This window comes from Pinus tabuliformis, chromosome 8, assembly GCF_031772625.1.
Source record: "Pinus tabuliformis cultivar Carrire ecotype Pingquan chromosome 8, CPIR1, whole genome shotgun sequence".
Taxonomy (NCBI): Eukaryota; Viridiplantae; Streptophyta; class Pinopsida; order Pinales; family Pinaceae; genus Pinus; species Pinus tabuliformis.
In genome coordinates, this window is record NC_142294.1 from 814624113 (window position 1) to 814647159 (window position 23047).

Consider the following 23047-nt stretch of genomic DNA (forward strand, 5'->3'; position numbering starts at 1 on the left):
CTTAATTGTTTCAACATTATTTTGTTGGCAAACCAAACATTCCGCCACAAATTTTTCAATATCCGATTTAAGGCCATCCCAAAAAAATTCCTTCTTAACCCTGTGGTAAGTTTTTAAAAATCCTGAGTGCCCTCCTAAGGGAGAAGTGTGCAATTCCATAAGAATATTTTGTTTTAGTTGGGAATTCTTACAAAGGTATAAGCAATCTTTGTACCATAAAGAATAATTTTGCCAGCTAAATGTATCAGGCATACTGGAATCTTGTTGTAACTTTCGAATAAGTGCACATACTTCTTCGTCATTCTTCCATTCCTCCCTTGCTTCGTTTATCCAATTTGGTTGGATAATAGAAATGGCACACAACAATGCTTCCACATCCTCAACCTTTCTTGAGAGTGCATCTACCACCACATTTTGCTTCCCTTTTTTATAGATGATTTCAAAGTCATAACCCAGCATCTTTGTGACCCACTTTTGTTGCTCTTCAGAGGATAATCTTTGTTCTAAAAAGTATTTAAGGCTATCATGATCTATTTTTACCTTGAAGTGTCTTCCCATTAGGTAGGGTCGCCATTTCTTAAGTGCATGGAGTATTGCCAACATTTCCTTCTCATAAATAGCTTTGTGTAAAAACTTTCCCTTGATTGGACGACTTTCAAAAGCAATGGGTCTTTCATCTTAAATTAGAACAACACCAATTCCATTTCCTGAAGCATCGCATTCCACAATAAAGGTTTTTGTGAAATCCGGTGTAACTAAGATCGGTGCTTGGCACATTGCCTCTTTAAGATGTTCGAAGGCCTTTGTTGCTTCTGGAGTCCATGAAAATGCATCTTTCTTCAATAATGTTGTTAAAGGTGCTGCTATTCTCCCATAATTCTTAACAAACTTGCGATAATACCCTGTCAACCCGAGAAATCCTCACAAACGCTTTATGGATGTGGGGATTTTCCATTCCTTAATGGCTTTAATTTTGCTAGGGTCTACCTTAACTCCTTCATGAGATACAATATGACCCAGATATTCCACCTCTTGTACTCCAAAGAAACATTTGGATCTTTTTGCATATAATTGTTTCTCCTCCAATATTTGTAGCACCCTGTCAACATGTTCAACATGATCCTTCCAAGACTTGCTGTAGATTAGTATATCATCAAAAAATACTAACACAAATTTTCTAAGGAATGGTTTGAAAATTGAATTCATCAAACCTTGAAATGTTGAAGGTGCATTGGTAAGGCCAAAAGGCATGACCAAAAATTCATAATGACCCTCATGAGTTCTAAATGTTGTTTTCGGAATGTCTTCAGTCTTCATTCTGATTTGATGATATCCTGAACGAAGATCCAACTTGGTGAAGTAAATTGATCCATGCAATTCATCCAGTAATTCATCAATGACGGGAATGGGAAACTTATCTTTAATAGTGAGCTTGTTGAGCTCCCTATAATCTGGACACATGCGCCATGATCCATCCTTCTTGTGCACTAATACTACTGGAGTAGAGAAAGAACTTTGACTCAGTTGAATTATACCAGCCTCTAGCATTTCTGCAACCATACGTTCAATTTCACTCTTTTGGGCATAGGGATATCTGTACGGCCTGATGTTTGGAGGAACACTTCCTGGAATCAAATGAATATCATGATCATGATCACGAATAGGTGGGAGACCTTTGGGAGTCTCAAATACTTTGGAATGATTGTCCAAGGCTTTTTGGAGATCTGGAGAAATAGATGATTGCAATGTGGAAACATCTAGCAAACATAATTGTGCAATTACACCCCTTTGTTCCTTTTTTAGAAGCTTTGTCATACCATTAGAGCTAATTATCTTTCCCGGTTTCCCTGCAATACCCCTTAATTCAAATTCCTTTCCTTCCACGGAAAATTTCATGAAAAGTTCTTGAAAATTGAAAGCTATTGTACCCAAGGATTGTAGCCATTGTACTCCAAGTACAACATTAGCACCTCCCATTGGAATGGAAAGAATTGGGCTAGTCAATACATATTCTCCCATCGATAGCTTGATATTCTGGCACTTTCTAGAGAAATTTATTGTTCCTCCATTTGCAACCATCACTTGACACTCTGGTGCTGGGTATAAGAATCAATTCAATTTATTGTTCCTCCTTCTATCTTGATGGTTTGAGGAGTGGTAATTCCCGCCAATGCATTACAAGATATGTTCGGATTCATTTCTTCTTTATCTAGGCTTTTTTATTGGATTATATCCTCTTCTTTTGACCTTTCTTGCTCCTTTTCTTCTTCCTCTTCACAATCTATGTAGAATAATTTCTTCTCAGCACACTTATGACCTTTAGTGTATTTGCTATCACAGCTGTAACAAAGCCCTTTTGCTCTTTTTTCTTCCAATTGTTGTGGTGTCAACCTTATAGGTTGTGGAAGACTAGGAGCAACCACACTTCCATCTTTATAGTTGTGAGTGGTATGCTTCCTGGTTGCCATAATTTTGCTTTCCATTTTTTTTGCTAACCTGAATGCCTTCTCTAATGAATCAGGTTCCTAAAGGCGAACATCATGTTGGATATTATCCTTTAAAGTCCCTATGAACACATCAATCCTATGCTCCTCTGGAATATCTTTTACCCTTATGTTCAATTTTTGGAACTCCTCAATGTGCTCCATTATTGAACCCTTTTGTTTGAGACTTATCAATTGGCTAAAAAAAGTGTTGCTTTTTGTATCCTCATAATGTGCTATCAATTCTTCCGTAAAAATTGCCCAAGTGATAATTTGTTTATGAGATCAAAGCCATTGATACCATACAAACTGATTTGGTTCCAAATATAAAGTTGCAATACGTACCTTTTGTGCGTTTTGCACATTATTGAGATCGAAAAATTACTCCATTTGTAATATCCATGTTGCGGGATCCTTGCCATAAAACTTCCTCATATCGATTTTTGGAATATGGTGGGTTTTCGATCCCACATTAGAGTCTAATAAATCATGATTAACATTTCTTTTGTTCACATCATGAGTTTCCTCTAATACCTTTTCACCATTGGTAAGTATTTCTTGTAGAAAATTTGTCAAATCTGTCTTCAAATCTTCCATGCCTGTCTTCAAATTTGTGTTCAAATCTATCTTCAAGCTGTCCATCTTAGCTTCCATGCCATTCATCTTAGCTTCCACGTCATTTATCTTAGCTTCTGTTAGCTTTTGTGACAGTGACATTTGTTGCACTTGTTCTTGTAATTTTGATATATCATGTAGCATTTCTTCCTCTTCTTCACGAGTCATGCTAGAGCTTTCGGGTTGCAAACAAGGTGTTTTCATTTTCTTTCCTCGGGGCATCAATTACCGATAATAATGCTCTACTATGCCCTTTGAATTCCTTCAAAATAAATTTTCAAACCAAGCTTAAGTAAAAATTTAAGAAAATCTACACACCTTTTTTCACTTTGTAGGAGCTCGATATTGCCTCTGATGTATCTCTGTACTTTTCGATCATCTAGTCCTAAATTTGCGACCTATAGTAGCACTCTGTGTCCTCTTTCTAATGCCACAAGTCTGACCCAAATTGGATTCTCCAAGGAAGAGTTATGTGAAATCTCCCACAGTGACTTGATTATAGACTAATTCAGTAGAGCGAACTTGTACGACGTGCCACAAGTCACTGTTTCAACCTTTGGATGTGAAAAATGCATACAAGAAACTACAGTCTGTCCTATTTATGTACCTTCTTATGAAATTTCAATCTGATCCCCAGAGAGAAAGTTATGACGATTTTCCCCAGGTCACCTGTTTGGAATGTAATTCAGGAGTCTGCAAAAATACCAACTTCCTTAGATCATATCTCCGCAAATATAGCGCGAAAAGCTATGAAATTTGGACCCAAGGTTCAGTGAGATTTCTTCTCAAATGGGTTTTTTTTGCAACTTCTGAAACGTTGCAGAAAAAAAGTTATAGAGAAAATTCCACGATGACCTGTTTGGAGCAGCAAAACCCTAGAATCCAAAGCTCTGATACCAAATGTTATGAAACCAGCTCACAAAAAGATAGAAAAGAGAGATCCACGCCTTAGAATTTAGCCTCTTCGAGGGGGAAACCTCCTTTACATTACATAAATGAGTAATTCTTGGATGATTCAAATGACAAAACCTCCTTTCTATATATAGGAGTCTGAGGAGTCACAATATAACCCAGCTGACCTAACAATAATAATATAAAGCCACAAAAATAACAATATAGGGATTCTATGGGGCATAGTAATAACAATATGGGGATAATAGGGGCACAACAATATTAATAAGGGATGCAACTACAATAGTAATGGGGTAATTACTAGTATTATAGTGACCCAACAATATGTTCTGAATATTCAAATACTTACAATTGAGTAGCTTAAGGCATACTCAGCAATTAAATTGAAGAAACAATTTGAGTCAACCTCAAAAATTATGAATATTTAACTTAATATGCCTCATAATTAGGAATGAGAAATTCTAATATATAACATAAACATACTAAAAAAACTAGGTCTCGTTCAATTTAGCAATGTCCTCCTTAACATATTTCAGCCTGTGCTAGATAACATGACATTAGGGGAAAAATGTTATGACCTGGTGGATGAAATTGTATGTTGTTGAGGATATTCTGAAAGATTGCTTAAAGAGTAAATATATCAAAGAAAAAAATTCTGAAATATTTCATTAGTAATCTCCTTGTGAGAATATAAGGTATAAGAATACAAATTTGAACCGAAAATAAATAAATAAATATATAAATAAAATAAAATAAAAATAAAAATAAATAGATGAATAAATAATTAAAATTGACTAAGGAATTACCTTGAGGTTTTTACTTATTTGCATAGCTTGTTAAAAAGGGGAAAATGCAGAAGCTAGAGAATTAAAGTGAAGAAAGGAATATTGGACATAAATCCTTTCAACTAAGTTAATTATAGAATTATGAAAAGTAAAAAACTCATACTCTAGTGAACATGGTATAGCAATGACTAGCACAATACTTGGGAATAACATCTTCGCCATGGACCAAATCTAAAACAACCAAGAATTTTATCAAAGGGTCACCCTCATCTAAGAGCCTAAAGTTAAATCGAAGAAACTTAAAAGAAAATTTGATGATAACATCTTGAAAGAGAGAACTCAAACTTTCTAGGAAAGAATAAGGGATAAAGTTTAGGGTTATCTGAATGAAACATGAGTCATTCATTATCTCCGTAAAGGCCCTGACCAAAGAGGTCGAACCTGAAAACCTAGTAGGTTAAAAAGGAAATTAAGTATGAAAAAAACCTTGAAAGGCATAGAGCGAAAGGATAAATTAAAAACCTTGAATACTTAAGGGTCAATATGGTTATGAATGATTCCCAACCATATGAAATCCTAAACATAGTGTAATTACCTAAGAAGGTTGTTTGAGTTCACAGTTAGGGTTCCTTCTTAGCGCACGAGGGTTTCATTTTCCATTTGATAAAGGTGTTATAAATTAAATAATAGAGAAATTGAACACAAAAATATTGTGGAAACATAAACATAGAAAATCAAAAAACAAGAGAGACACAGATATATGTGGTTCACCCAATCTGGGCTACGTCCACAAGGAAATAGGTAGTCCTTCTTTTTTTATTATCCAACAAACTCAATGGATACAACCTACAACACATTTGGTATAACTTCCTCTTCACTCTCACACAATCTCCTCTATTTTTCTCTCACAAGAATAATATGCAGTTGCAATACAATTCCCTTATATAGACTGAGGGTTGATTTCTAGGGAAAATAAACTAAATTAACATATCTTATACCATTATATATTCTGCCTAATGAACGGCCCATATTGGCTACAAAACAACAATATTTTGCAAGGCAATTTTTCTCAAAAAAATTCTTTCTGGGTGCTACCCCCGAACCCCCACGAGGGTGGGGGGCATTGGGACAACAACAACAGTGGGGAAGAAATCCCCCTAACACCCTGCCATCATGGAATGTGATCCAAACATGGTTGAAACAACACCGATAAATCAAGAAAATAATCAAGCTCCACACCCAGCATTGATTATAGCACCTCCACTACTACTTCACTTGTTGGACAATGGTTCCACTTGGGCTTGGTGGTTTCTTGTTTTTACCATCATACTTGAATACCAATTGAAACTAAACGGAAACTCAATTTCTCTCTGGTTACAACATTTTTTAACATTTTGAAGGATTCTAGATAGTGTGTGCCTTTTCGAGCTTCAATTGTCCATCATCCAAAATTGGTTGTATGAAATGGTACTTGAGTTGTACATGTTTAATCTTAGAATTAAATGTTGAGTTATTTGCAAGATGAATGACACTTTGGTTGCCACTGTATAATTTTTGAATCTCTTGGTTAATTCCCAATTCATCCATAAACCTTTACAACCAAATCATTTCTTTACTAGCCTCTGTGCCATCAAAATACTTCGCTTTCATTGTTGAAAGTGAAACAATGCTTTGCATTTTAGAAATCCAATTTAATGTTGTTCCACCTATAGTGAACACATACCTTGTGGTGCTCCTCCTATTATCTTTGTCACCTACCATATTTGAATTGACATATCCCTATAGAATAGTGTTTGAACCTCCAAAACATTACGCTTGATTAGTAGATCTCTCAAATACCTGAGGATCCACTTTACTTCCATCCAGTTCTATTTTTCTCGATTCTTCATATACATACTCACAACCCCCATTGCATGTGCAATAGTAGGCCTTGTGCACACCATTGCATACATTAAGCTTCCAACTGTTGATGGAACTTTAGAGATATTTAATCTATCTCTTCCTAATTCATGGGACACATCTCCTTACTTAGTTTAAAATGGCTAGCCAAAGTGTACTAACTGGTTTTTCATTCCACATATTAAATCTTTCCAACACCTTTTCTATGTACTCACCGTGATACAATGTTAATTTTCAATTTTTCCTATCTTTTGTTATTATCATACCAAGGATTTTCTTTGCAACACCCAAATCCTTCATTGCAAATGAATTAGCCAATTTTATTTTGAGCACACTTATTTCCTACATGTTAGGCCCTGCAAAGTATTTCATCTACATACAATAGAAATATAATATAGTTGCCATCATTTTGTTTCTTAATATAAACATAGTGGTTAGAATGACATCTAGTATAACCTTGCTCAGACATAAACCTATCAAATTTTACATACCACTACCTTGGAGTTTGTTTTAAGCCATATAGATTTTTCTTCAACTTGCACACTAATTTCTCCTCCCCTTTGACCTCATACCCTTGTGGTTCTTGCATATAGATCTCTTCCTCCATATCCCCATTGAGAAAGGTTGTCCTTACATCTAACTTTTCAACATGAAAATATTTTGCTACCACTAGACTTAAAATAGTTCTGATTGAAGTCATTTTAACATCAAGAGAATTTTTTTATCAAAGTCAATACCTTTCTTTTATGTAAACACCTTCACAACAATTCTATTTGTATACCTCTTTTCTCCACAATATTCTTCCTTCAACTTGTAAACCCATTTATTTTTCAATGTTGTTTTACTTCCAGGAAACTTGACTAAGCCCTAAGTCTATTTATCTACCAAGGATTCCATCTATTATTTCATGGCTTACTCCCACTTCTTTATGGTTTCTACCTGCATTTCTTCTTCATATCCTTCTGATTCACCAAAATCAGTCAACAATACATAATATAATGAAGGAGAGTATCATTCAAAGGGTCTACTTAACCTCGTAGATCTTCTAAAAACACTTGTTGTAGTTTCATATTTTTGTTGTTGTTACTATTGTTTCTTCCATTGTTGTTATTGTTCTTGTCATTGATCATTATGATTTTCTGGTACCTTTAACTTTTCTTTTCCTGTGATGTCATCAAAAATGCATATTCTATGTTTTCCTTTTCCTTTTTCTTTTCCTGCAACTGATATTTGTATAAGACCATTTCATTGAAAAGGAAAAAGAAACATCAAAAGAAAAAGATATACAATAGGATACAACCCCAGGGGTTGAAAAAAAAGAAATAAATCTGAACATATCTTGTAATGCATTAGCGGGAATTACCATTCCTCAAACTCTTAAGATAGAAGGATATACCAAGAAGAAAAAGGAAATAGTTTTGATTGATTCGGGTAATACCCATAATTTTATTCATTGTAATATAGCCAAGGATTTGAATTGCATTATTGTTAGCAAGAGAAAAATCCTTGAGGTGATGGTTGACAACTTTAACAGAGTGAAAGCAAACTATCAACAAGAAGCAGTCATTGAAGAAAGCATACTATGAAAACTAGTAAACTGGGTTTAGAAGAATACCCGAAGGTCCTACGTCTGATGCAGATCCCGTAGGGTCCAAAACCTATGCTTCCTCTAATACGTTCAGAACTACAGCACAAACTAGAGGAGCATATACATAGAAAATATTTCAAATAATGTGCATATTAGACATGCTAGATCATCAACTATAGATATATAAATCTAATATGTTATATGTGAATTATAGAAACATGAGATCAAAACATTTCAGGAACAAGATAGAGCTTCTTTTATTGACAGAAGCAAATAGGAGTGGAATAATACAACCTAATCCATCCACAGCACCAACGAACCTTTCTACGGATCTATCCAACCCAAACCTCAAAGATCACTTCAATATGTGCAAAAGGATGTCATATAATGGAAGATGAACATATTTGCAAGGAAACAATGGTTTCCTATGATTGAAAGTGTAGGAGGCACCAGGGAAATAAAAATTGATATGGGGAAAAAGGGCTATAATGTCGATATCCTATATCCTTCTATCAATTAGTCCTTCCCATGAGGTGTATAAATACCACCAAAAATCAGTTGATTCAGTTAGACCACGGGCTCATGTAGGTGGGCTTTCAGTGAAACCCATAAACCCCACCCGAGAAATAGGAAAAAAAAAATATTTCATATTTTAAATTATGTACGTGGGTTCATTATTATGGTACCCATGTGTACACGCGATTTTATAAGGGCAGATTCGCGTATGGAATTTAAAAAAAAAAATTGTTTTTTAATATATGATCAAGCCTGAATGGGAAAGGGTTTCCCAAGGCCATATAAAAGCATCATGACTATAGGAGTGTTGAATAATACTTTAACAGATTCCCCCTAATATATGAGGTCAGAAGGGGTACATGATGGCTGAAATGTATTAAGTGCATAGAGAGATCATTTGAGAACCTAAGAGGAGATCACTAGATTTCAGTCAGCTGAATACCTGTGTAAGGAATTAGAAATAAGGATCATGTCTGAGGCGGGTTGTTGGCTTAGTGGGGCCTGACCCAGGTTCGGAAGTGATTTAGCCAAGCAAATCCCAGTACTACTGGCCCTTTCGACAACAATCCGCGGAGCGCGAGCTGAGGTCTCACCCGAAGTAGTATGGGAGGGTGCTAGAACCAGGTTTCTGCACCCTGGGGATGTCTGATATGAAGTGATTGATACGTGGTCCAACATTCGCACTTACTACGCTACACGCACCTGTGGGTACCCCACGCCCTATGATATTTTCTTCTCGCAGTTCTAACCACAGCACGACCCATGTTATTTACCCAAGTCTTCCTTAATTAGTTTCTATTAGCTGATTACTTAGATTAAGTTCACATATAAGCAATCATATGAGTATTCATCTAGAGTGTGCAATAAATAGACAGATTAAAAGCAATGAATAACATCAACATAAAGATTCCAAAACAGATGCACAGAATAAACTTCTCTTTATTATCTTTCAATCCCAAGTACAGACCTGACTCCACCCTGCGCACACAGCTGCAGGGGTCTGCGCACTTAGCTACGAACTCTACTAGGCCTCTACGCACTCAATTGTAGAGCCTCTTCCTACTACTACGACCTAGTACACTTCAGTTTCCACTCTAGGCTCTAACCATGCCTTTGTTATTTTATCTATTCTCTACTAGGCTTCCAACTATCTGTACACTTATAGCCTTGCTATATTTATACAATCCCATGGTCCACGGACCATGGGTAGGCCGACACAACTTTACATTCAATTACAATATTTTAGGGCCGATAGCCCTATGACTCGATTGTACACTTCGCGCTCCGTGCCCGTACTTCACGGAGTTCTACACCACAATTGACCAAAACTTGGGCTTTGAGCCCCAAAATTTGTTGTGGGGGGTCCCATGCCCAATAGGCCCCCAACACAGTCATCATGACTCATCCTAAGTCACTCTACTAGTGTGGTGATCTTGGCACGAAACCCCTCCAACTGTGCCTGTGTTGCGCAACCCTTGTGACATGTCAATCCTGCGCACAACCCCCTTATCGCGCGGCTTCCTCATGAACTCTTTTATAGTCCCCCTCTCTCTTTTAACTACTTAGAGCATTGAGACTATGCTCCCTACGGATAGTCAAGTGGTTGCACCACCTATGCAAGGCTTTAATTCACCTTCCAACCTGGTCCGTGGGCACTCCTCAATTATCCTCCCGACAATCAGTGCCGCACGTTCTTCCTGATGCGGTGCGCTCCACTTGTTACTTTGTCTGGCAAGGTGTGGCCATAGCCATGGTAGCAGAGTCACAAATTCTCAGTGACAATCTTCTGATGCAGTAGTATGGCTTCCCATATCCTATCTTGTCCTCTTTAGTTTATCAACGTGACATTTTTGTGCAAGTTTGTGTTCTAGTATTTTGATCTCCGCAACCATTAGCATGCTTTTCTTCCTTATTCGTACCCGATCCTCTTCAAGTTCGCGAAGCTTAAGGTTCCCTCGCCAAATGGCTTCCTGAATCTGCATATGTTCGCCCTCACGTAGCTGCATAATTCCTTCGTTCTGGTCCTTGTGTACTATCCCAACTGTGGGAGTTATTGCGTGAGGATTCCTTTTCTCCAAAATTATGGTCTTGACCCTGCTCCTCAGCTTCGAAATCATCTCCATGCTCAGGTTTTTGCACATGGCCCTATAGGCCCATTGGACCATTGGTACGCACAAGTCCCAATCAGTTCGTCTCACCTGGTGAACTCTGTTTAGGATTTTGCATACCTTCTTGAATGCTTCTACGTGGAACGTTTGTGGTGCACGTTGCCTCTCCTGCTGTTGTGTCCTGTTCTGATTTTCGATCCTGAATTTGGGGTTTTCTTGTGTGGACTGCATAGCACATGTCTTTACCCATCGGGACAGGTGGGCGCGCAAGTTGCTCCATCCTTGTTGCCCGACTCTTGTTCGAAGCTTGGGGCTCCAAAACCATAGGCGCATCATCCTTCTACATCCACGCCAGTCCTCAAATTTTCCTTGATGTGTACCCCACCATCATGCAGGTGTTGCGCATAGTGCCCATTTCAACGCATCAAACCAATGTTGTTCAGGGACCATGCTTTCAAATTTTCTCAATAATTCGTCCACCGCTGTCAACCCATCATATTTCAGCAGCTCTCTTGCTTCCATTATCACGCAGTGCAATGATCTAACCATCATGTTGCAATTCAATGTTGTCACTTCGTGCAACCGATTCTGCTAGCGCTCTACTTCTTCGTTTGAATCCGAAGTGCAAGAGCTTTCACGCTCCCATGACATCCTCCCATCTGCAGTCGAATTCACCCAATCCTAGTCTCGCGCAGTTATCTTGTAAATACAATCAAGATCATCATTGCTTTCATCATCGTGCACTGGTTTAGTGTAGCACGCTCCTTCAACTAGGTCCAGTGGGACTACTACATGCAGCGACTTTTTCTCGAAGATAATTTTGCACTTCTTCAGATTGATGACTCGGTTCATATCGGTGGCCCAGTCTATCCCTAATAGCGCGGGATAGGGATTGCTATCATTGACAATCTCTATTACCTCAAAATCCCCTTGCGCGCTTGCGCCTTCAATATCAACTGTTACCCCTTGAAACCTCCCCATGGGAAAAATATTATGTTGGTTCACCATTCATAATTGAATAGGAGACCATTGTAACACGGGCCTACCCATGCATTCCCATGTTTTCTTCAGTAATACATTCACGTCCGAACCCAGATCTAGGATTACCTGATCCATTTTATATTCCCCAATTTGTGCAGTCAACCTCATTTCCCTTCCAGTGCGCAATGCATGCTTCCCCAATTTCTGAATGATGCATGGTTCCCCTAACCCCGCGCACCTAGTGATCAGTTCCTGTAGTCCCTTAACCGCCTTGCTTTCGCGCAGCAGTTTCATGCATGTCTCCAAAAAGGTAACGAGCATTGAAGGATCCATTCTTGGCTCTAGTTGATCCTTACTACCTGAAGTGGAGGCCTCCGCGAAGCTCTTCTTAGCTTCCATGAATGTCTCCTTTGCACGTTCTAAGTCAAACTTGGGTTCCTTTGCAAGATCCTTTTGAACCCATGTACTTTCCTCTGGCTGCTTCCTCGTATCTTCTCCCATGGCTGTGTCACTCCTGAGCATCATGTTTACATTTGGGTCATCTTCATGTGGCTCATACCTCATTATTTGTATATTCTGAGTCAAGGGACGCTGGAATACCCCTTTTTCACGCATCTTTGTGATCAACATAGGACATTCTATTGTTTCATGATCAAACTGCGAACAATACGAACAAGATATCCTCGTCAGGTTGGTACAATCATGGGCATAGTGCCCTAGTCCTCCGCAATTGTAACAAATTAACTCTTTGTGACCCCTTCTTGGTCCCATTCCACCTCGTCCCTGACCTTGCCCCTAGAATCTAGTGCGCACCATCCCCGCATCTGGGTCGAGGGCTCGCATTTCGGTCTACATCCTATAGGATGGGGTCTGATCCATCATTAGCTCGTAAATATGGAAAGTGCACTCATCATGTCCTACCGACCTGCAGAAATTACAAAACAATTGCTAGGGTGTCTGTGTATACTTCTGCAGCAAATGAAAATTACCCATCATGTGCTTTCCTCCTATCTAACAAATCGCGCACCATAAAGCGAGTGACACACTCGGCCCTACCTACGCCTCTAGTCTCAGCAGCATTGGCCCTCCCCCTGCGAAGTAGTTCGTGAACATTGGGCAGTGATCCTTATCATGGCCCTAGCCTTTGAATTTTATGCACCATACCTCCTCGTGCACCTCTGGCCGCAGTGCCCTATCTTGCTTCAAGCTTTGCATTTCCAAACACAAATTCTATAGTTGCACGTGGATTTGTTGAACTCCTAACCCAAGGTCCTGTATCAGGGTCTCATGTAATCTCATTGCCGTCTCCAACGCTTCGTCCTGGGTAGAAAGTTTTTGTTGTGACAACGCCATTCTCAAGTGCAGTGTCAAAGATGCTACAAACCATACGCGATGTTGTCCATCTTTCAACGTCATATTGGCTTCGTGGATCATACTTTTCAACCATTGATCCAAATCCCAGGGAGTCTCACCTGCGAGCATCATGATCTATTTAAACTCGATGATATATTTTGCTTCTAACTTTGGTCTGCTAAATTCCCTGTTTAGTGCGTTCTGGATCTCTACTATCCCTGCACTTGGGTGGTCGTTAGAATGCTTGATATACCATGTTAATGCGTGATCTTGCAGCACACTCACCAATGTAGCCTTCTTAATATTGTTGTCTATGACACCTTGTGCTTCCCATACCGCTCTTACCACAAACCAGAATTCGTCCAGATCCTCATTCCTTACTCCTTTGAATACTGGTAGTTTGATCTCACTCGCCATACTGAACTGTGGAGGTGGTGGGGGTGGAGTGGGTGGAGATGGAGGTGAAGGAGGTGAAGTGGGTGGCGGTGTGAGTGGAGGTGGTAACTGCGGAATATGCTGCCTTATCAAACTAACCACGCTTCTCAGAGAAACCTTCGCGAGCTCGTCCTTACTCTCTCGCGAGGGTGAAATTAAGGGACTATTTTCTAATTCTTCGTTACTTCCACTTATGTAGCTCTTTCCACTCTATGTAGTCCCAAACATTAATTTGTTTGCATAAACTGCTTTTCACATAACAGCATCTTAATCCAGGTATTCAAAGATTTAATATACTTACCTCGCAGTCCCTTAAGAAAACATCGCTCTGCCTCACTGTAACTGACAGTCGTGTCCACCGTGAACTCAGTGATAAATCCTCCTATTACCTGGTTGAGCCAATGGTCCATAGCTTGTGCGATATTATCTTATGATGCTTCTAGCTTGTTCACTAATTATGGAGTCCACACTACCAGTTGGTCGAGCCTACACCTTCCCTGGCTATCGGCTAACCTCGCGATACACTCATACAGTTCGAAAGGAAATGATGCAAAAAAAATCTCATGGATTTCCGTATACATGTAGCGATCCAACCATTTTTCCTCAGATACTTGTGGAGTTCTATTTTCCTGTGTCGTGAACTCGTGAATCTTCTTGTCCAACCGCTCTTCAATTTCCTTCTTTGTTGGGTTCCAGTGGCACGACATCAGACATCCCTTATGCAGATCCCGGTCTCGGCAATGGAACCATTTGTTGGCTTAGTGGATCCTGACCCAGGTTCAGAAGTGATTTAGCCAAGCAAATCCCAGTACTACTAGCCCTTTCGGCAATAGTCTGTGGAGCATGGACTAAGGTCTCACCTGAAGTAGTATGGGAGGATGCTAGAATCAGGTTTCTACACCCTGGGGATGTCTGATATGAGGTGATTGATATGCGGTCCAACCTTCACACTTACTATGCTACGCGCACCTATGGGTACCCCGCGCCCTGTGATATTGTCTTCGCACTGTTCTAACCACAGCGCGACTCGTGTTATTTACCCAAGTCTTCATTCATTATTCTTTGTTAGATGATTACTTAGATTAAGTTCACATATAAGCATTAATATGAGTATTCATCAAGAGCGTGCAGTAAATAGACAGAGTAAAAGCAATGAATAACATCAACATAAAGATTCCAAAACTGATGTGCAAAATAAAATTCTCTTTATTATCTTTCAATCCCAAGTACAAACCCAACTTTGCCCTGCGCACTCAGCTGCGGACTCTACTAGGCCTTTGCGCACTCAGCTGCAGAGCCTCTTCCTACTACCACGACCCAGTACACTTGATATTCCACTCTAGGCTCTAACCATGCCTTCGCAATTCTATCTATTCTCTACTAGGCTTCCAACTATCTTTACACTTAGAGCCTTGCTCTATTTATACAATCCCATGGTCCACACACCATGGGTAGGCCAACACAACTTTACATTCAATTACAATATTTTAGGGCAGACAGCCCTATGACTCGATTATACACTTCGCACTACGCGCCTATACTTCACAGAGTTCTACACCACAATTGACCAAAACTTGGGCTTTGAGCCCCAAAACTTGTTGTGGGGGATCCCATGCCCAACATGGGCATACCCATGCTCAGAGACAATCAAGCATGTTAGCTGATCAAGTACAAAGTGGATCCATAAGTGTACAAATAAAATTGAAGAACACATAGTGGATCATCCTATCATAGCCACAAAGGAGAATAGTGGAGCTATGTCTCAATACCACATGTATAAGAACTGATCAATGATGCTTGGAGAATTCATGATCACTTATACTGCATAACTAATCCCCAAAATAGTACCATTTCATATAGGTGGAATAGTGGTACTGCATAAAACTCGGGTGTCAGCATATAGAATGTTGCTGAGATGAAATGAAACATATAAGGGTGTTTGGTTGCACTGATAAAAAATCTGAAAGGACTGACAAGTGAACCAAGATGTTGACACAACCCGAGGCCTTCACCGACCTCAGATGGTACATTTCTACACTATGGGAATAAATAAGTTGAAGTCAACCATGTGAGAAATCGTTTGATTACTGGTCATTGATGTATATCGTTCACAAACTCGAGAAAAATCACTAATAATGATGATGAGAGTCAAGGTGCCCCAGTACAATCTAACAAGTGTGAATAAATATGTTGAAGTCAAACACTTGAGAGAATCTATGAATCAAGATACATTGATGTATTCTCACTGTCGATAGTGAATAATTCTGCCACTAATGATTGCAAACCCTAAGGTACTAGAAAAAGGACTCTATATCTTATTCCCAGAGAAATGAGTTGGAGTCTATAGGAAAGATCTACTGGAAGGAAGAAATTAAGGCATCCCATTTCCATCGAACACAAGATGTGGATGGCGCAAGATAGAAACCCTATGAACCAACCAATAATGAAAGTTGACACGGAGGTGAGGAATCCGCCAATAGGGTCAAATGGAAACGAAGGTATTGTATGAATCCCAATGTCTGATAATGTAAGATGACGTCGAACACAAGGGAAACCACTCACTCAAAGACCTATGATATTGATCGATGATGAGCACAAGGTCACCTATCAATGATGTAAATAGGGCCAAGTTGTGGCTCTAGGCTTAATCTCAGAGAAATTTTTCAGATTCGATAAGAGCACACCCGCCAGCAAGAAGTCAATAGGGACCTTCTTAACTAACACGAGCGAAGGACCAAATAATTAATGTGATACTAAAGATAACTCTAACAGACTGAATATGAATAACTAAAAATGAGTCAAGAGACATTGCATAATGGCCAACACGGGTTGGATTCCCTTGAAAAAAAGTACGACTCATACATGACTATATGGCAGCATAAAATAAATTTGTATAAGTTTGCAATTCAGGAGGCATTAACAAACTCTCCATATGATTGGAAGAGATAACCAACCAGAGCATTGACTCAATAACAAGGTTATGGCTCTCCTAAAGTCAAACTAAGTCCCATCCCCAAATGGTGGAAAGACTTGCTTTGAGTGCTTTGTTCAAGGGCAACATAACTAACTCTTATTGTCATGAAATATGGAATTAAATGTATTGTTCCCACTCTTTTTGGAATATATAATTTTTTTGTCTTTTTCATATTTAAAGCCTGAAAAGGAATAAAATAATTCCTATAGTACAGTGGAAAGAACGAGTGTCTGAACATAGATGCTCTAATTCCTGGGACTGGAACATTCCTATGCTCAATGCAAGGTGATGAAAATGGTCATCAACACTCAAAGGGATGTTCTTTCCATGGGTGTAAGGTGTCAAGTCACAAAGGAAAATGAATGCATGGTTTTGAACTTGCAAAAAAGGTAATGGTCAAAAGTGGCTTATACACGATTCCAAATGAAGTCGGCTTAAGGTAAAAAAGATACAAGTAGTCAATATGCAATACAATGATACAACTTAACACATGGGAGCCTCTAGGGTATAAATCCAGAAAAATAACGAAGAAGAATAAGAATGAGGCTTCGTTGCAAAGTCATGCTGGGATTAAAGAGGTCTCCCAAGCCTAAGCAGTTCTTGTAGTTTGGGAAACATATGCTAGTGAAGATCTAAATAAGAAGCCCCTGTAAGGAATGGCTCTACCATTATGTTATGATTTTTTAAAATGGCGAGTGAAGTCGTTAAAAACAATAACATAATGGGGTCAACCCTATGGAAAAATATCACAGTATGAGGTTAAAGTGGATAATGAAGTGAAAAGAGATATATCCTAACCTATATAACGATACCTGCCACGATAGATATGTGATCGTGGATTCAAAATGTCAAAACAACATCTCAAATTCTTTGTTTATCCTAAAAAACAACCTTCCCCAACATTTCAAGCCAAAAAATTAAAAGTTCATAAAATAATAAAAATTAAAAAATATGAACATTCAAAAAGTGGGTTTTAAAATTTCACTATAAAAAGACATATGTGCTTACCACAACTCTTTTTGACTTGTAAGTGTTGAGATTTTGAGAGCTTGGGAGAGAAATTTGGGCATCCACAATCGATGATTTCCTCAAACCATTTTTCAACCAACAACTTCCAGGTAATTCTAAACACGATTTCTAATCATTTCGTGCAATTTGCGTCAAATCTAATGATTTTTTCACCATAGGATTTTGGATTTAAAAATTTTCTTTTGCGTGTACACGAGTTGGGTTTTTGAAAATCGTGTGTAGAAACACCTACATGCGAGTTTTCAAAAGAGAATTCGCGTGTACACGTGACAGTCTTTCAGAAAAAATGTTTATACGCAAGCAGATTTGAAAAAATAAAAAACTAATGGATGAAAATGTCTCGAATTGTAGGATGTTGATCATTTGGAAGGAAAGAGATCATAGTGAGGTTGATAATGAGGTTTTAGGAGATCAAGGATCATTAGATTCTCTGAGAAATTATGGAATGCTCAAATTCAACATACTATCAATCATGAAAACCCAAACTCAGTTGCTAGAAATGCTTTTCCATTACTGGGACCAAGACCAAGGGGTCTTTATGATAGATCAAATTCCCTTGGAAATAACTGCAAAGGATATTTACTTCATAACAGGGATATCCCAAAAATGGGATGCAGTTGATCTAAAAGAGAGAGCCCGAGGAGGCTTAAATGTCTCCGATTACATAGAGATATATTGCAGAGAAGGAACTGATAAAGCCGGATCTCAAATTCCAATAAAAAATGTTAGTTCCTTGCCAATAAAAATCATTCTCTTCACTATTTTTATAGTGGAAGGTTTGGCAACTCTACACCAGGCATCTCGACTATCCATGTTCTTGGCAATAGAGTGCCTTCGACCCAAAGTATTTGATTGGTGCTCAGGTCTCCTGACTTGCATGAAAAAACAAATGTATTCAAGGAAACGAGGGAAGAAAAATCATTTTGGCTATGGTAGCATACTTTTCTCCTTTTTCTTTAAGAGTTTTTTGGCACTCCGGGCTAGATTATCTACTACCATGAGTAGTCCTAGAGATCCGAGGATGGCCAGATGGTTAGATCTGATCATGCAACTAGGCAAAGACAAGGTTACCTGATCAACATTCGATGATGAGTTCTTCCTATGGTGGGAGGAACAAATCATAGCCGTAGACAATTATCCCTATGTGGGCATCAACTACCAAGAGGACCCAGAGTTTACCCTTCCAGAGGGCGATTCATGGGGCAAGATGGGTAGATTTTTTTAAATTTTTAGGTTATTTGATTTTTTATTATGAATATGATATTTGAGAAGTTGAAAAATCTTTTTCTCTGAAACAAAAATCTTACCAAATTATATGATCATGATGCAGATGTTGGACCAGTGAGACTTGAGGTCAACCTAGACATAGGTGGCATGGAAGAGACATAGAGAGAACCGTAGATAACACTAAGAGGGTCTTACACATAGTGCAGAAGAACTTGAAGGGTCTAACTCACCAGGTTCCAATGACAGCTATAGAGGACCTCCTTGGCGGTCTTCAGAGGCAGGTGGAAGGAGTACCATGAGAGTGGGTGCGGCTCTTCTGATGGGTGGAAAATGTCATCATCCACTTCCATGATGCATATCTAGGGTAGGGCACATAGACTTAGTTTCTAGATCCCTGATCTTTTATGGACATGATCTGGCCTAAGCCATAATTTTGTAGGACATTTGTCCACATTTTGTAATATTATGAACATATAATTCCTATCTATATACAGATAGTTTCTCGATGGTTTGATCATATATACAAATTATTTTATGATATTTTGATTTTAATGTGATGAAATAGTTATAAAATCAACAAATGAATTTTTTGATCGTGGAATATGAATGAAAGTAATACAAGTAAATTATCTTTGCAATAATCTCACTCACAAAAATTGGCGATGTAATAAAGGATCGCTCACACGATATATGTTATTTAATTGATACACCACTAGCTATGAATCCAAATAAACTACTAATGATTCAATACCAAAAGGTATTGCTTCAAATAGTAAATTAATGATAGAACTGTATTCAACCATATTATTGGATGCAAGACTGATACATGTACCTCTTGTGATTAACAACTGATCAGATGGATAGTAAATTACCCAAGACATAGAAGCTAAGTTTTGAGTATGTCTACTAACACCATCACTGAATCCTAGATACACTAGATCACCCATTGACACCTGCCAAGCTTATCAAAATACCACCATTACCACGAGACCCATAGACATAAATAAACATCTATGTACGATATTTATAAAAAAAAAAAAAAAAAATGCTAGGCAATAACCTGGGCATAATACTTCTTAATATAGAGCCCATTTGTGGTCTCCAACAACACATTTCCATCAAAGTCAACCAATTCATAGGAACCTTTTTTCAAGACCTTTTTAATAATGAACAGACTGTACCACATAGGTTTGAAATTGCCTACCCCGAAAGTGTCTTTATCTTGGTTATAGACCAGGACAAGGCCACCTTCAGAGAAAAATATAGGACAACCCGTTTTATCACATTGGGGTTTTACTCTCTTCTTATGAGCCTCATTTATTGTGGTCACAGCTCGCCGCTGCTCATTGACATGTTCCAAATGAGGAAGGCATTCTTCGAGACTAGATGCGTCTAGAAGAAGTTTGACTACTAATTTAAGGGATGGAATCTCACATTCTATAGGGAAGATTGATTCCAAACTGTAAACTAACTGAAAAGGAGTGAAACCCGTGGCTGTCTTGACTGACATGCAGTATGCCCAAAGTGCAAGATATAGAATGATGTGCCAGTTGGATCTAGCTTTATTGACCGTCCTTTTCAGGATGATTTTAAGGGATTTATTCATGGCTTCAATTTTACCATTGGCTTGGGGATAATATGGAGATGAATTGTCCTATCGGAAACCCAACTTTAAAGCCAACTCATCCATCATCTTATTCTGGAAGTGACTTCCATGGTCAGTGACAATCTCCTTTGGAATACTGAAACAGGAAATGACTTGGTTGAACAGAAAAAGGGTTGTTGTCTCATGATCATTAGCATAAGTAGGCATAGCTTTGGCCCACTTTGTAAAGTAGTCCACTGCTACAGTAATATATTTGTGACCTTTTGTCAAAGCCGAGTTACAAGTCATAAAATCAATACCCCACTTTGTGAAAGGACCAAAGGTGATGATGGGGAAAAGTGGAGCTAGATGAGAGCGTATTTTCTGAGTATATATTTGACAAGGATGGCATTTTTTGATCACTTCCATTCAATCTTTAAAAATTGAGGGCCAAAAGTAGCCTACAAGCAAGATTTTTTGGGTTGTAGCAAGCCCAAATGGATGACTTCCACAAGCTCCACTATGAAATTCATTTAAAACAGACTCAACTTCTTCTAAGGTTAAAAAACATTTAAGGATTGAGTCAACCCCACAATGATACAAATTGTCACTGATAATAACATAATTTTTGGCCAGGTGACACAATTTTCTACGTTCATCGTTCGAAAAATCTATAGGAAACTTCAAAGTATGGAGATATACAATGATTTCTCCATACCAATGATCTTGTGTAGAAATGAGGAAGAGATGTTCAATAGCAAATGACTCTTCATAAACAATATCTTGTTCACAAGGCAACTTTGAGATCAATTTTGAGAATACTAAGGATTTTTTAGATTTGGCGGACATGAATTTGAGATCGAATTCATGTAATATTACAATCAATTTGTTATATTTTCCCCCAATCACTCGCCTACTGAGGACAAGCAGAAATTGGTTGACATCACCCAGCACAAAAGTTTTTCTAAGAAGAATATAATGCTGAAGTCGTTGGACAATATGAAATTTCGTTAAAGCTAATTTATCTATATGAGAATATCGAAGTTTAGGACTGACTAAGCCTCAACTCATTTATTAAACCACATTCTATTTAAGAGTATGGTCTTCTTGAACCATAACCATCCCAATGGTTGATTATTTCATAGCGATATGTAAGATGAAATCCCTGCTATAATCGAGTGGTCTCAAAAGAGAAGCAAAGGTCAATGATTTTTTCAAAGCATCAAAAGAGCACTGAGCGAAATCATCCCATACAAATGGAACTCATTTCTTCAACAATATCATAAATCATTTTGTGATCTCTGTGTAATTTACGATAAATCTCCTTAAAAAATTGGCTTTACCTTGGAGATTCTAAAGTTGGCGAATTGTAGATGGGGGAGGCAAATGAAGTATTGCCTCTACCTTAAAGGGATCAACATGAATCCCTTCATTGGATATTATGAACCCCAATAATTGATCAGATGTGAAAATGAAAATGCATATATTAGGATTCAACTAGATTTTATAGTAACGACGTCATTCAAAAACCAACCGAAGTTGATGTGGATGAACAATTCTCTTTTGAGAACGAGCAGATAAGTCATCTAGATATGCTTCTATAATATGCTTGATGTCATGGAAAGCATAAGACATGGCCCACTAAAAATGAGTTCTAGCATTTTGAAGGCCAAAAGGCATCCTTTTGTATGAAAATGTACCCCAAGGAAAAATAATGTTTTCTTTTGTTAATCTTCAAGATGGATAGTTATTTGATTATATCCAGAAAAATAGTCCATGAAGTAAAACACCTCATTTCTAGTGCACTCATCAATGATCTAATTGATAAACAGAGTGGGGAAATTATCTTTAGGAAAATCCTTATTTAAATCTCTAAATTCAATGTATACACGGATCATTCCTTACTTTTTATCAACATGGATTGGGTTTGAGACCCATTCAATTAATAGAAAAGGGTAGATGAAACCTGCCTTTAGCATTTTTCAACCTTGGCTTTAATAGTCGTTTCTTTCCTAGGGTTTACTAGTCGAAGCTTCTGCCTTACAAGCTTAGTGTTTTCGTAAGTCTTGACTCATGAATGAATTATCGATTGATCGATCCCAAGCATGTCCTCATAATACCAAGCAAACACATCTTGAAATTATTTGAAAAGTTTGATATAAATTTTGATCATTTCAGGGTAACATGCAGCTCTGATGAAGACATTTTCGATAATATTCAGGATTCCTGGATTTTTGGGCATATTACCTTTGGAAAAAATATGTGCTGGAGAAAAAGGATTTAAGATTTTGTGAACACTTCCAATTGAAGAAGGATTGGACAAGCTTAACTCAAGTCGATGCAAGTCAAGGGGAAATATGACCGATGATGCAAGTCATCCCATGGTATTTCCACACCAGTCATTGCTTCAAAGATTTCCTCTTCAGATGGTAAGACTATATCAAGGCAGTCCATAGCTGAGGTAGAGTTCAGAGTCCAAACTGGAGCCACATCTCCATCTACATCTTCTGATGACAGAGGAATGGGGTTGGAATTTGGAGAAGAAACTATAGATTGA